Below are 17,381 nucleotides of genomic sequence, written 5' to 3'. Positions count from 1 at the left end.
TCTTGATTGGCTTTCTGGCATAGGGTGTTAAAAAATCCTTTTTTTTGTAATTTATTGTTGGTTTCTCAAACTTCTGACAGCTTTAAGCTTTATAGCTAAGTATAAAAAAAAATCTCATGAACTAAAAATCTTGAGAAATTTAAAAAAAAGTCAAAAACTGAAATTGTCTCTACCATTATTCTAGGGTAAATTATGTATATATTTGTTTCAGAGTCGTGACACAATGAATGATTATATGGTGTCTTTGGCGTCTAGAGGTCTGATGTTCAATTTGTCCTCTGTGACTAATAGGAGGTGGAGAGCACTGCACAAACCTCAATTTTATGAAAATTTATCTAAGGTATATATGAAGATTCTTTGATTCTTTGCCAAAATTATTGATTTGTGATTTTATATCTGCTTTCATTTTGTTTAAATTTTATTTATTTATTATTTCTTTTTTTATCTTACGGCAAAGGCGGTTGCAAAAATCTCTGAAGTATGCTTTTAGTGGTAGGACTTTATTTTAATAGTTACTTTGTTCCTATTTTTTATTTTTTTAAAGCAAAATTATAAACTTGCTTCCAGCATTACCACTTAGTAAAAATATCTTAACTGAACTTATGTGAGTAGTTGAAGATTAATTGCAGTTTTGTCAAATGAATTTTGTTATCTTTGTTTTAATACATCGCGCATAGAGTTTTTAAAAAGTGCTTAAAGGTGCTTATCTTTGATTTTCTTTTTTTAAAGGCCCGATGCTTTTTTTATTCAGTGTTTTTAAAAACTGCTTAATTTTCCCTTTTCAAAAATCAGATTTTTTTTTCTTTACTTTGTCGATTTTTGCCGTATATTATGCAGAAGCGTGTTTTTCACATTATTCTATTCAACGTTTTCACAGTTCATTCAACCACAATCCATTTCAATGTACCCTCGATCCGTAGCGTATGAAAGTGCCAATCATTTTACTTGTTTGATGAAATACTTGCGGGTCTGCATGTAAGTCTTCTGAGCTGGGCTCACTGACATTCTTGCTCTCTCATGTGCAACTCTGCTGCATTTTGCTAGATATTCTCAATTTTAGACTTCATTCTCCACCACCTGATATCAGACTGGAAAAACTCTTGATCTTTTTATAAAAGCTAATATAATCAAGAAAATAGTTCGTTGTCAGAAACTGGTTATTTTATCATGATCATGTAAAATTTGAAAATTATTTTGCATTTTGTTAATGTATATAGTGATTAAAAATATATTTTGAACTCTTAAAAAGTACTTAAAAGGTGCTTATTTATTGTTGGAAGATTTGGCAACGCTTCCTGCAATAATAATACAGTCAATGCTTCATTGCTGTCTAAACTGTTATGTTGTGAGTTTTGAAAACAATATAACTGTAAATATTCATTAAATTCTCTCAAAATAGTTTTTTTTTATTGGAAAGAAATTATAGTTTTATTTTTTCTAATAATAAAGGAGACACTATGTTACAATGCCACAATTCAAAAAGGAACCAAAGCCAAATCCAAAAGCCACTAATTCTTCCATGCATTATAGTTGATATAAAATTTGCATGGCCATAAATAGCATGATTTTCTAAAATGTTTCATTCTGCTCAAAATCTTTTAAAATAACCTAACAGTTACTATAGATTACAATTAACAGAGAAAATATTTCTAGTGTTTTTTTTTCATTATTAAGAAGCATTGATCTTCCTAGAAAGCTTTAACTTTTTTAGACTTTGGAAATTTTTAACTAGATTCTTGGATCCACCTAAAATATTCAAAATTTGCATTTGTATGTTTTTAAACTTTTTCAGAAGTTTAAACTCACTTGAACTTCGTTTAAACTTCTTGAGAAGGCCAAGGCCCACCCTGGGCTGTCGAGCCATTGATGATGATGATGATGTTTTTAAAATGGGTATTCATAGCTGCCAACTCTCCTGGATTTACCAGTCGACTACTGGATTTTGCCATTTTTTCCCAAGTCTACTGGTATAATAAAAATTCTCCTGGTTTTTGTACATTTTAGAAAATTCCCTATAATTGATTAAGTTTTTGAAAAATATCCTTAATCGGAATAGAATTTTTACACAATTTATCACTTGTTTGAATACTTAAATAAGTATTGCTAGTGCATAATGGAACGAGACTCACTTATTGTAATTAGTTTAAAGCTTTTCTTTTTTCTGAAAATTTAAGTTTGTTTTATTCTGTACTTAAATAGTAAAATCTTTTAATCATCAATAATGATTTACTTGTCTTTTTAAAATAGATGTTCAAAATAATAAAAAGAAACATTTCAAATTCATTTAATATTAATCATAAATGGAAAATATTGCAGACTATTTATTAGTGTAATAAAGTTTTATAGTGTAATAAACTTTATTAGTGTAATAAAGTTTTTGTATTGTGATGACTATAAAATCCCAAACTTCTCAAAACGGTTAAAAAATTATGGAACAGTTATAAAATTTTTATTTTTTCGTAAAATCTACTGGATTTATTCCTATCCATGTTGGCAGATATGGGTATTTATGGTTATGAAATGTTGGTAACTTTCTAATTTATATTTTATTGTTCAATTTGGATTTTTTTATAGCTTATGAATTAAGTGCATTGCCTATTCTTTTCAGGCTCTTCTCTTAGTATGAGACAGCTACAAGTTGACTTAGTTCCTTATCTTTCAAAATTGCAAATAAGGGATTTAAATCCTGGTATTAACACTTTAATATTCTATTTGAAAAAAAAAAAACATAATAAATAGATTAAAAATATTTGTTTCATTTTTTTTTTTTATTTTAGCTCAAGTAACACTAACAAAAGAATTAGGAGATATGAAAATAAAAAAGTTTTTTAGGTAATTAATTATCATTTTATGTTAACTTTTTAATTTTTAAAACCTTGTAGTGATGCAATCTACAAATTAAGCTGTATTAAGTCCAATATTCTTCAGAGATGATTCTGCTTACCGCAATCCGAAAATTTCATAAAATCCAAGATCTAGAAATTTCAAGAAATCATTGATCACATTTATGCATAAAAATTGTTGTATAATTTATTTAGAAATATTAGGAACTAGAATTTATGCTTGGCATCTCTTTACAGAATTATTAATTTAAATTATGTTGTATATAATTTATTTAGAATTTCATGTTGTGAAAATATCAATGATTTAAATTTATAAAGATATTTATTTTTTGAAATACGTCATTAATGATTTTACTCAAGAAATTTTCAGGTTTTTTTACTTCGGTTCAAAATCACCCCTGATTCTTTCAAACAATTAAAATCTCTTCAATTTGGTTTTTATTGTTATTGATTTTAGTTTTAAAATTATCAATTATATTTTTTAATAAATTTGTAAATTATATTTTGAAAAAATATGTGTTAAATATTTTTAAAGCTAAAAATATTCCAACTTGTCTTAAAGGTGACCACATACAATTGCTATTACTTTGTACTTGTATGTATACTATCTTTCTTTTTATTCTCTAATGTAGTACATTTGCTTTGATGTTAGACCTTGTAAAAGATTGTCTTTTTTGAAGAATTTTGTGTTTTTTTTTTTTTTTTTTTTTTTTCTTCCAGTTAGATGGACTAGATGCATTTGTCTTTACACTCTCAAGAAAATGTTTTATAAATATTGAAAATTATATCTTCTGAAGCACTGTACCTCAATTTAGGATTCTAAATTAAGTTTTGTGCAAAAATTGTGTGCAACATTACAAGGGTTGATTAGTCCCAATATTTGATCCAGGAGTTTTCTTGTCTTCTGGGTTGGGTTCAAAATTTACAGGGAAACATAGTTAAGCATTGATGGTTGTAAACCTGAAATTGGCTTGACTGTTCAATGCGGTTGTAAAATGAAATATAAAGTTGCGCTAAAGATAAATATATTGAGATAATACTATCTTTAGTTAGAGAAGAAGACTGTTCCATTCTTTTTCTTCTCAGAATCGTAACTCTTAACACTAAATTTTTCAACAGCAGATTATTTGGAGATCATGGCTTTTCTTTCATCTTCATATTGAAATTGAATGTCTGCTTATTTATGAAAATATTTACACAATTTGTTCACACCTACTCCTTCTGAATTTACCATCAACTGGCATCAAAACAAATGTTGAAAATAGCATCACACTCATATTCCTGTGCTGTTTTCAGAGGTGCTAACCATTACAATTTCTCTTAAATTAAAAACTATTTTAAGATTTCTTCAAGAAAATAAGGGTCTTATGATTGAAAAATAAAAATTATAGTTTTAAATTTTTTTTTTGTTTTTTTGCAGCTATTTAACAAATCTTCATTTTTTACTCCTTGGAACCATTTTTTAAACAATACAAACATAAGAAAGTAACCGTACATAAGCGTAGATAATCGTACAAACATAAAAATAAACCGTATAGGAGAACAAAAGAGCTTAATCTCAAAACAGAAGCGCTGTGAGAAAATATTTTTAAGGATTTAAATTCAGTTGTCTATAAAGGTAATATGGATTAGTTCTAATTTAACCAAAAATTAGAACTTTGATTTCAAATAATAGATGCAATTTTATATATTTTACAATGAAAGTATAAAATTTTAGTGTCATATATTTTTTAATTTAGTATATTTGCCAAGGTATTTTTTATTTTTATTTTATAAATATATACCTAAATGTATTAATTATTCTTTAAATATATAGAACTAAGTAATAAATACATCTTAGAATTGCACGATTTTGGAACGCTAACTTGTATTGAATTCTGTGTTGTTGTAGGGTTATACTGTATTGTTTTTATGGATATTAAATAAATACTGAGCTCAAGGGTCTGTCCAGGGTAAATTTCCTACCGTTTAGCGGTACCTTCACAAATTCAACTTTAGGAAAAACGGCAGTTTCACAAATAAAAAAGCAAGTTCTCATGCAAACCTGTGTTCTTGTTGCAATCTATGAAAAAGAAGAGCTTTCCTGCCAGCTGTCTTTTACAAAACGGTAGCATGTGTTCAGTCAATGTGGGAAACCTAATCGGTCGTTTACGCATTATCAAAGCGAATTTTTTTCCCTCTGAGTTTTTTAAAATTAAAAGCAAGGCTCTCCCTCTGTAAGCTTTACAAGAAGTCGAAATTCGAACATTATCATAAACACTATTGTAAATTTCTTTTAACTGACATTTCTAATATTTTTTTCTCTGTGAAACTTTTTTCTGTATGACCCAGAGGAAAATGTTCTCATAATTAGAATAACTTTTAGTATTAGTACTGTTAAATGCATGTTTTTACTAAATTCAAGTTGAAATTTTACTGTGGACAATGATTTTTTACAGATTTATGCTTTTTGTAATTTAGATAAAATTTTTAGCCCAAAATTTTACAATACCAAAATTATTTTTGAGTATATAGGGAAAAATATATAGAAATAAGTCATAAATGATATTTATTTGTAGTGACAATTTTTGAAAATATTTTCTTCCTTTACCATATTTTTGTGTTGATTTTTTAAATATAATTTTTTATTTGCACTAATTATGTCTAAATTTTCACAAGATAGGTACCTCTTAAAAAAACCCAGACAGATCAATGATTTTGCTCTTTCATAAACGACACACCTTTCCAAGAAAACAAATATTATTATCATTTCAAAAAAAGACTTTCTGATATTTTTCACTAGAGTTACATTATTTTTAATTTAACTTCTGTAACTTAGTGATAATTTCATTCACCGCATGTTAGCTAGTTTAGAAAGTTGCATTTTGTTTTTAAGAACCATTTTAAATCAATTTTAAATACTTTCTTGCAAGCTGTTTTATGAAATCTGTTTTATGCAATGTACTTCTTCATTTAAAAACTCTGATTGGTTATTACTTTTGTATTTTTGATTATGGCATTGCAGTGCAACTTATATACCTTACAGCAGAATTTACTGAGTCGATCTGCAGCAGAATCTTCATGTTCTTATATTCAAAATTTCTATATCTTCATTTTCGCAAAATTAGGCATTGTCTAAAATATATCAAGCAAAAAATTTATATTAGATAAAAAGTCATATTTTATGTAAATTTCAGAAATTCCGTAAATAAATAAATAAAAAATTCTTAATTTTTTTAATTTAATTTAATTTAATATCTTTAAATGAATTAAGGAAAAGTAATTAAAATTTTCATCATAGTTTTGTGTTTGCTGATTTTAATATTAGAAAAAAAAATCTGTTAACTTTAAGAAAATCTTCAAATATGCTCAGGAAATAACCCCTACTCTTACTGCAAATAATTTTGTAATATAAAATTGAAGCAATGTGAAAGTGCAAGGTATATAGAATTATCTGAAAATTTTATTTTACTAATGACTTCTTTATACTTAGTAGTATTCTGTCAATTCAGTTTTCTAAGTTTAATGAGAAACAAACATAAGTTTAAGGATGTTTTTTTTTTTTTTTTAAATTGAAAATTATTCAATATCTTTCAAAAAGGAAAAAAAAATCATTTCTCTATCTTTCAATCTTTATTTTCACCATTATTGATAATCATTTTCATTACTATTGATTTACTGATTATTAACTTTTATTGTTGTAAAATTTCATATATTAATAGCCAAGTGGTAAAGACGTTAGATGAAAAAGACCACTTTTGTTTCGGAGAGGAAGAGAGCGACCCAATTGATGATGCTAACAAGTCAGATGAAAATGTCAAGTTATTGCCTGATGAAGAAATTGTTATAGAAGAATACGACTTTTGAACACAGAGATTATTTGTTGTGAAATATTTATATAATGAAGATATTTATTAAATTTTTGATTTCTTTTTTACTTGAATTAAAGTCACTTTCTATTAATGACTTGGTCTCAATTTAATTGCAAACAAGAGATTGTTTTTTTTTTAATTGACTCTAATTGAAGTTTGCTTGTATAAGTGTTATGCAGTGTTCATTTTAATTGATTTTTCGAGTAAAAAAATACAGTATTTTCATACCTTTTATTGTAAAAAAAAATACAAAAGTGATACTTTGTGTCTAGGTTTTAAAAAAAGGATTTTATACCTTGGAGGTTGAGTTTTTTTGGATTTCTTAAACTGGTTTTTGACAGTAATACTTGAAATTTTCTTCCAAAACTGTCTTAAAGCTCATAATACTATAAATAATCAAAATGCTTCTAACATGAAATATTTTCTGTTAATAAAAAAATAAATATTGTTTCATATTAGCTTTAAATATTCGTTTATCAAGTAAAACAACGTTGAATTTTTAAGGATACATTTATAAATTATAAATGTACATCGATACAGATAAATATTACTATAAACACTGATGACCTAAACTTGACTAATACTAAACTTGAGAGCTTATAATAGTTTTACCAATCTATTATATGCTCTAACTAAACTATTATAAGGGTATATTACTAAAACTTGAAAGCTTGTAATAGTATTGTATAATAAGAAAATAGCAGTTACTTTTGACTGTGCCTCAAAGGAAAAAAATCTCTACCGCGCTCCTGGAATGTCATGAAAAATCATAGAAAGTCATAGATTTCGGTATTAAACAAACTTTGTCATGATTTTAACTATTTCTTTTTTAAAAAAACATGATACGTCATGGATTTAGACTGCCGAAAAATCTAATTTTTAAAATAGAATTTTCACAGTGTAAATATCTGAATTTGTAACAAAATCCGCTCTCCCAGTCATATATTATTAAAATATGGTTTCTTTCTAAAAATGAAAGAAAGAACGTAATTTCTAGAGCAAATTAGCTTTTAAACTTTCGTGATTTCAAAATTTATTTATTTATTTTTTTATTAATTTAAAATTCTAGTTTAAGCTTTTTATATTACACTTTTAAGAAGAAATAAAGCAGCTTTAAATAACATATATCTGACTGTATTTAGTTATTTGCTTTCATATTTTTTTTTTTAGCCATTTCATTGCTGTAACTCTTTCTTTACTTTGTTTTTTAAGTTTAAAATCAATTAATATGAAGATGCAGAGTATAACAGTTTCGGTTATATCTATCATTTCAATTATTGTTATACAATGCTTTTTTAATTTATGGTTGTGTTTTTGTCGGAGAAAATTGTAACTTCAATTGTAAGTGTTTTGTGTTTGTGATGTATCGCTCTATTAACCAGTGGACTGTAACACATAAAATAATTTATTTACAAGTTTAAAGATATAAAAATGATAAGGTCATTGTAAAGTGGCAAGGAGATGCGCCCTGTTCCAGAGTTGAATGGCAACTGAATAATATTGATTTAAGCACCGTGACATAATTTCACAATTCTTAACCGTAAGTAACTAAAATTGTAAGTAATGAAAAATTCTTAGAATTATTCATGGAAAGTCATGAATTTGAAAATCTAAAATGTAGCAGGTACCCTGTATTTAAAAAATTAATCTGTATTTAATCTTTCTGCCTGTTATACAATTTGCCTTTGTTTTAACTGGAGAGAGTGAAGCTGCAATCTCGTGCACAGATCCAGAGTTCTTGCTTCGGACCAGGCAAAGTTGACACAGCCTTTCATACATTCAGTGGATCAATAAAATGAGAACACAGAAAACCTAAAATTTTCAGGGAATTTTATTTTGACTCTAAAAATCAGGTAATTGTCAAGGAAAGTTGAATTGTCTGGAAAAATCCTTCAACAAACCTGGTAAATGATCAGTCTTCGAATTGTCAGTAACAGTTATCGAGATTCGAGTTAATTCCAGCATCTAGTAGAATTATTTTATAAAGTATGTCTATATTAAAAGTTGAATATATATCTACCTTAGAAGTGGAATTCTTTTTCTAGTGAAACTTTTATATGTTTCCATTCTCATTATATTATGTTTTTTTGCTCACATTACCAGAAATTTGACAAGAATTCAAAGTTTTCTGATGAAAAATTTCATGGTATGATAAAATATGGTTTGGATTTCTATTGAAATTTACCTGATATGCATGGAAAAGTTAGGAAATTTTTTTCCAGAAATTAAGTGGGAAGCCTGCTGCAAGATAGGATTAATTATGTTCAAAAAATAGAAGAAAAAGAAATCAAAAGATAGGAATATGTTATCAAAATAATAAGTTTTTACTCATATCTTTTTTTTTCTCTTAAAAAGTTTTCAACTGTAGATCAGGTAACAGATTTGTTTCTGGTAATCCACATTTTTTATGTAATCTTTTGAGACAAGTAATTCTGATATCTATTACAGTTATTTGTTGCAAAAATTTCCCATTTTAGCCAAACTTGCATTTTTTATTCCTCTTTCAATGATATTGTTTTGTTCTTAAAATCTAGTATTTGACACTACAAATAAAAAGTAAAATCATTTCTGATGAAAAATTGCATGGTATAGATAAAATATGATCTGGATTTTCACTGAACTTTTTCTAGCAAAGTCATGGAATTTTTTTTCCTTCTGAAATTGAGTGGGGGACCCTGAATAAGTGCCAAACATTGGGGATTTCCACACTTGGTTGACCACCCAACATTTGCTCTGGCACTCCAGAGCCTAGAGTCACAAAAACTTGGATGAGCACAGTAGGCTTTTATCCTTCATAGGCTGCTGCACCACATAGTGTAGAATTAAAAAAAAAAAAAAAAAACATTTTAGCATACATGTTAAAATTAACTCTTTTTAATTCAAATATTTTGTAGTAAATATGATTTACAGGTATGTATCAACATTTGCTAATAGTTTAAATAAAATATTTTTAGTTTGGCTTTACATTACAAGTTACTGCTATCTTTTTTTCCTTTTCCGAATATTACTCTAAAATTGAAGGTAAGAAAGAAAATAAATAAAGAATAAAACTAAATAAATAATGCAAAGAGATTTATTGGAAAAGTAGTATCAAGCATTGTTTTTCACTGCATTGTAGCTCAAGCAATAAAGCAAAGCATTCTTTCAACAGCCCATTGTATGCCAAGGGGGTGATAAGGGTTAGGGCTCCACAATTTCATGACAATCACAGATTTTTCGGTCATTTTTCTTAAATATTTAAACTTCTGTTGTAACATTTGATTTCAAAAGATTTTGACCAACACTTTATGTGAATAGTTGCAATATATATGTTATAAAAAAAGAGATGGTTTTCCTAAAGACTGGTAGTTTTCAATAAGCCAAATTGAGTGGTGCAGAAAAAGACTGATTGTCTTTTTTTTTTTGACGACCACTTTTTGGGAGGCACTGACTTTTTTTCATAGATTTTGTGATGAAAAAAAAAAACCTTCTAGGAGAGACCATTAAAACCTCAACCAGTGACCTGACAAACATCTGCATCAAATGCGAGAAAGATCTAACAAGGAAACGCGAAAAAATATAAAAAAAAATTTAACAAAGCAAATTAAGTATATTAAAATGTATTCAAAATATTTGTGCGAAGCTCTTACTTAAAGAGGTCTTTTTGACGATACAACCTCATGTCAGAGTGCACTAAAAACGGTGCTGCCAATGATCTGATTCTTGAGTAGAAGGTTAAATTAGAAAAAAAAGTTATTTTTGAAAAAACAAGCATCTCAAATAAACCAACCTTTTCTTTCCTTTTAAAGCTAACTAATTTTTATGATATAAAATTGAATGCACATTAAACATAAAAGATAATTGTTTATTTATTTAAAATTAGTAAAATTGTCATCGAAAATTAGTAAATTTGTTTTTACACATAATTATATCAGTTAGGATCCTTTTTATAAACGCTAAATTGCACAATTTAAAATAAAATTAAATTAAATATTTTGACCGGACGCAAATTATCTGTATTACAACAAATAAAAAAACATTTATTAAAAACAGAAAAATTTATGTTAAGCCTGAAAAATTTAAAAGTCTAAAAATAGGTTATTATCTATCTATATATATATATGAACAGAAAGTGCAATGGGGCTATGTATGAGCTCCGGTTCTGTGAAAATGATAATGTAGTTACTGTAAGTATGAATTTCATTACACAATTATTTTGCCTAATCATGTATATGAGGAGTGCAAGACAGTAGAAACTTCTCACGTGCTGAAGGAATGGAGTAAATTATGTGGTGTCAACGATGGGATTTGAACCCCTGTTTAGCTGGATTGACAGCTAAAGTATATACGCAGCTTCAAGAAGCTAAGTGACTTTATGAAACATTTACCTAGAGCCGTGATGGCTCGGGGGATAGAGAGTTCGCCTTCCTATGAGATGAACCGGGTTCGAATTCCAACGATGACTGGTTAATAAAAATTCCGCATCCGTCTTTCACCGATCTCAGTGCTGTGTAAAATATCCTCAGTGATATATAACCGTCATTGAACGGCCGACCCAATTTTTGGGTTTACGACTACTAATGTTCAACTACTTAGCCTTGTAGTTTTGAACCCAATCCAGAAGACAAGGGAACTCTTGGATCAAGTATTGGAAGAAATTTGCCTTTGTGGAGGATTTTCAAATTTCTCCCAATACTTGATACAAAAGTTCCCTTGTCTTCTGGATTGGGTTCAAAATGACAAGGCTACGGAGTTGAACATTAGTAGTTGTAAACCTAAAATTTGGGTTGACTGTTCAACGAAGGTTATAAAATAAAATAAAATATTTTACGTGAAACTAAGTTCTTCCATCATTAATAGCGAAATTCTTTCATTTAACTGCTATCTATGCAATAGAATGTTTTTGCTTTAACATCTGACGGAACTTCTTTACCTTACAACATTGACAGTGTGCATTGATGTTTCTTACAAGATGGTGAACATAAGCTTTGTCGGATTCAATGGTATGTTACGGTGGATATTTATGTGTTTGAACTAGCATGTTTGTATACAGAGTTTGTTCGAGATGGATTTGAAAAAAGAAATTATAAAACGATTTTACAATATATGACAAGTAACTATAAATTTCTGATAACATGAAACTTTTAACTATTAAATTCAACGCTGTAATTAAGTTGTGTTTACGTAAAAAAATTTAATAGAGATGAAAATTTATTTATGATCTTATTTAGTTTTCTTATAAAATATAAAAATGTTTTTTTTAAAAAAAAAAAAAAAAAAAAAAAAAAAAAAGCAATGCATTGAACAGTGACACTTAAGCAAGAAAGAGTAAGAAGAACTTAATTTACTTTTCAGAATCACAAATTATTTATTTTAAATAAGAAAATTAAATAACGACGTTAAAAATAAAAATATTATTTTTCCCTTTTGTTACCTAATATTTGAGAAAAAGTTGTGGAAAGAAAGATTTAAATCAGTAACTTAGAAAAACAATAGAAAGTCATGGATATCATTAAGTATTGAGTATAGTTAAGTGCGGCGAGCTCTCTGCTTATCGCTGTTTGCTGTTGACTTGTTTTAAATTTGTTAAGTATCTAACTTTATTGAAAAAGCGATCACAAACAGTCCCTGGTAAAATTATTAGACGAACTATAAGATTCTATGTAAAATCTTAATTATCACGTGATACTATACAGCTTTATTGTTTTTCAGCGTCTGAAACCGGTTTGCACACTAGTTTACGTTTGTGAATCGATTGGCTAACATTGTAATGCAATACGTTAAAATTAATATAAGTAGGAAGTATATAAAAAATCTCCTGAATAAAAACCCATTACATGTATATTTAAATATAAAAGTATTGCGTATAAACTCGTGCAAATAATGTAATTATTAAAAAACTACAGCGCATCTAATAATTTGGTCTAATTACTATAATATACTAAGATAATAAATATTCTACATTTATGTAATATATCGTCTAATTCATCCAATTGTCAAATTTATATTATATATTGTCTAATTTAACCCATTGAAACACGAACGTAAACAAGTGTAAACCGCGTGAAAACAATAAAGGCGAATAGTTATCAACCGATAAATACAATTTTGCATAGAACCATATAGCGCGTCGAATAATTTGGTCAGGGAGTGAAAGTTGCACAATAAACAATGTATTAGATAACAGAACAGTTTTCTTCGGCAGCCATGTTTGGACCATAGACCCCTACATAGGGTCCGAGTTTGAAAATTATACCTTGATATTAAAGGGAGCTAGGGGGTCTCGAAATTTGAACCTTACTCGAGCCATTCTGTTTTCTTCATCTTTTTTTTTATTATTCCATTACGCTTTCTTTGCTGAATTTCACACACGGAAAACACCCCATGCATGCTAGAATATCCAAAATGCTACAAAAGGAGTCGTAAAAGAGCAAATAAACTGATTTTCCAGGATTTTTCTTTTTTTTCCCATTTTCGCAATAAAAAAAATTATTTCCTATATGCAGGACCCTCCAGAATATCGAAAAACACATTAAAAAAATATTATAATGTAAAATAAACAAAAGAAAAAAAAGGAAAATTTTTTGAAAAAGTGTATGTCCCTGGGATTCGAACCCAGGACCCCTCCCTCCAGCAGCTAACTTGCTTGTCTAGTGTTCAACCACCCAGTCCACTGTGACACGTGAAGCCTACCTCAATTTCGTTTCAAAAGCTCTCTCCTATCATCTTCGCAATATACCTTTAGATGTCCACTGTGACCCCCCTATATGACCTATAAAAATTATCTTCGGCAACCATGTTTGACCATGGACCCCTACTTAGGGTCAGAGTTTGAAAATTATACCTTGATATTAAAAGGAGCTAGGGGGTCTCGAAATTTGGACCCTACTCGCGCCATTTAATTTTTTTATTCTTTTTTTTAATTATTCCATTACGCTTTCTTCGCTGGATTTCACACACAGAAAACACCCCATGCATGCTAGAATATCCAAAATGCTGCAAAAGGAGTCGAAAAAGAGCAAATAAACTGATTTTCCTGAATTTTTGCAATTTTTTTTTCCATTTTTGCAATAAAAAAAAATTATTTCCTATATGCAGGACCCTCCAGAATATCGAAAAACACATTAAAAAAATATTATAATGTAAAATAAACAAAGGAAAAAAAAGGAAAATGTTTTGAAAAAGTGTATGTCCCTGGGATTCGAACCCAGGACCCCTCCCTCCAGCAGCTAACTTGCTTGTCTAGTGTTCAACCACCCAGTCCACGGTGACACGTGAAGCCTACCTCAATTTTGCTTCAAAAGCTCTCTCCTATCATCTTCGCAATATACCTTTAGATGTCCACTGAGACCCCCCTATATGAAATATAAAAATTATCTTAGGCAACCATGTTTGGTCCATGGACCCCTACTTAGGGTCCGAGTTTGAAAATTATACCTTGATATTAAAAGGAGCTAGGGGGTCTCGAAATTTGAACCTTACTCGCACCATTTTATTTTTTTATTCTTTTTTTTTAATTATTCCATTACGCTTTCTTTGCTGGATTTCACACACAGAAAACACCCCATGCATGCTAGAATATCCAAAATGCGACAAAAGGAGTCGAAAAAGAGCAAATAATCTGATTTTCCTGAATTTTTGCAATTTTTTTTTCCTTCTTCGCAATAAAAAAAAATTATTTCCTATATGCAGGACCCTCCAGAATATCGAAAAACACATTAAAAAATATTATAATGTAAAATAAACAAAAGAAAAAAAAGGAAAATTTTTTGAAAAAGTGTATGTCCCTGGGATTCGAACCCAGGACCCCTCCCTCCAGCAGCTAACTTGTTTGTCTAGTGTTCAACCACCCAGTCCACGGTGGCACGTGAAGCCTACCTCAATTTCGCTTCAAAAGCTCTCTCCTATCATCTTCGCAATATACCTTTAGATGGTCGACTGAGACCCCCCTATATGACCTATAAAAATTATCTTCGGCAACCATGTTTGGACCATGGACCCCTACTTAGTGTCCGAGTTTGAAATTATACCTTGATATTAAAAGGAGCTAGGGGGTCTCGAAATTTGAACCTTACTCGCGCCATTTTATTTTTTTATTCTTTTTTTTAAATTTTTCCATTACGCTTTCTTTGCTGGATTTCACAGACAGAAAACACCCCATGCATGCTAGAATATCCAAAATGCTACAAAAGGAGTCGAAAAAGAGCAAATAAACTGATTTTCCTGAATTTTTGCAATTTTTTTTTCATTTTCGCAATAAAAAAAAAATTCTTCCTATATGCAGGACCCTCCAGAATATCGAAAAACACATTAAAAAATATTATAATGTAAAATAAACAAAAGAAAAAAAAGGAAAACTTTTTGAAAAAGTGTATGGCCCTGGGATTCGAACCCAGGACCCCTCCTTCCAGCAGCTAACTTGCTTGTCTAGTGTTCAACCACCCAGTCCACGGTAACACGTGAAGCCTACCTCAATTTTGCTTCAAAAGCTCTCTCCTATCATCTTCGCAATATACCTTTAGATGTCCACTGAGACCCCCCTATATGAAATATAAAAATTATCTTCGGCAACCATGTTTGGTCCATGGACCCCTACTTAGGGTCCGAGTTTGAAAATTATACCTTGATATTAAAAGGAGCTAGGGGGTCTCGAAATTTGAACCTTACTCACACCACTTTATTTTTTATTCTTTTTTTTTAATTATTCCATTACGATTTCTTTGCTGGATTTCACACACAGAAAACACCCCATGCATGCTAGAATATCCAAAATGCTACAAAAGGAGTCGAAAAAGAGCAAATAAACTGATTTTCCTGATTTTTTGCAATTTTTTTTCCATTTTCGCAATAAAAAAAATTATTTCCTATATGCAGGTCCCTCCAGAATATCGAAAAACACATTAAAAAAATATTATAATGTAAAATAAACAAAAGAAAAAAAAGGAAATTTTTTTGAAAAAGTGTATGTCCCTGGGATTCGAACCCAGGACCCCTCCCTCCAGCAGCTAACTTGCTTGTCTAGTGTTCAATCACCCAGTCCACGGTGACTCGTGAAGCCTACCTCAATTTCGCTTCAAAAGCTCTCTCCTATCATCTTCGCAATATACCTTTAGATGTCCACTGAGACCCCCCTATATGACCTATAAAAATTATCTTCGGCAACCATGTTTGGACCATGGACCCCTACTTAGGGTCCGAGTTTGAAAATTATACCTTGATATTAAAAGGAGCTAGGGGGTCTCGAAATTTGAACCTTACTCGCGCCATTTTATTTTTTTATTCTTTTTTTTTAATTATTCCATTACGCTTTCTTTGCTGGATTTCACACACAGAAAACACCCCATGCATGCTAGAATATCCAAAATGCTACAAAAGGAGTCGAAAAAGAGCAAATAAACTGATTTTCCTGAATTTTTGCAATTTTTTTCCATTTTCGCAATAAAAAAAAATTATTTCCTATATGCAGGACCCTCCAGAATATCGAAAAACACATTAAAAAAATATTATAATGTAAAATAAACAAAAGAAAAAAAAGGAAATTTTTTTGAAAAAGTGTATGTCCCTGGGATTTGAACCCAGGACTCCTCCCTCCAGCAGCTAACTTGCTTGTCTAGTGTTCAAGCACCCCGTCCACGGTGACACGTGAAGCCTACCTCAATTTTGCTTCAAAAGCTCTCTCCTATCATCTTCGCAATATACCTTTAGGGGCCCACTGAGACCCCCCTATATGACCCCCCTATATGACCTATAAAAATTATCTTCGGCAACCATGTTTGGACCATGGACCCCTACTTAGGGTCCGAGTTTGAAAATTATACCTTGATATTAAAAGGAGCTAGGGGGTCTCGAAATTTGAACCTTACTCGCGCTATTCTTTTTTTTTTAATTATTCCATTACGCTTTCTTTGCTGGATTTCACACACAGAAAACACCCCATGCATGCTAGAATATCCAAAATGCTACAAAAGGAGTCGAAAAAGAGCAAATAAACTGATATTCCTGATTTTTTGCAGTTTTTTTTCCATTTTCGCAATAAAAAAAATTATTTCCTACATGCAGGACCTTCCAGAATATCGAAAAACACATTAAAAAATATTATAATGTAAAATAAACAAATGAAAAAAAAGGAAAATTTTTTGAAAAAGTGTATGTCCCTGGGATTCGAACCCAGGACCCCTCCCTCCAGCAGCTAACTTGCTTGTCTAGTGTTCAACCACCCAGTCCACGGTGACACGTGAAGCCTACCTCAATTTCGCTTCAAAAGCTCTCTCCTATCATCTTCGCTATATACCTTTAGATGTCCACTGAGACCCCCTATGTGACCTATAAAAATTATCTTCGGCAACCATGTTTGGACCCATGGACCCCTACTTAGGGTCCGAGTTAGAAAATTATACCTTGATATTAAAAGGAGCTAGGGGTCTGGAAATTTGAACCTTACTCGCGTTATTTTATTTTTTTATTCTTTTTTTTTTAATTATTCCATTACGCTTTCTTTGCTGGATTTCACACACAGAAAACACCCCATGCATGCTAGAATATCCAAAATGCTACAAAAGGAGTCGAAAAAGAGCAAATAAACTGATTTTCCTGAATTTTTGCAATTTTTTTTCCATTTTCGCAATAAAAAAAAATTATTTCCTATATGCAGGATGCTCCAGAATATCGAAAAACACATTGAAAAAATATTATAATGTAAAATAAACAA

The 17,381-nt window shown here is 29.8% G+C and overlaps 1 long non-coding RNA gene across 1 annotated transcript; it reads left to right on the top strand.

Annotated features, from left to right (window-relative positions):
- Window positions 1-431: 431 nt before the first annotated feature.
- Window positions 432-6,788, top strand: LOC147816002 (uncharacterized). The gene is made up of 4 exons (XR_015431529.1): window positions 432-492; window positions 2,609-2,689; window positions 2,778-2,832; window positions 6,545-6,788. It is a non-coding gene; the product is annotated as an uncharacterized LOC147816002 (long non-coding RNA).
- Window positions 6,789-17,381: the final 10,593 nt, after the last annotated feature.

This window comes from Parasteatoda tepidariorum, chromosome 2, assembly GCF_982258835.1.
Source record: "Parasteatoda tepidariorum strain Cologne lab strain chromosome 2, Ptep-v5.0, whole genome shotgun sequence".
NCBI classification, from domain to species: Eukaryota; Metazoa; Arthropoda; class Arachnida; order Araneae; family Theridiidae; genus Parasteatoda; species Parasteatoda tepidariorum.
This window is presented reverse-complemented; position numbering and strand designations above follow the sequence as displayed.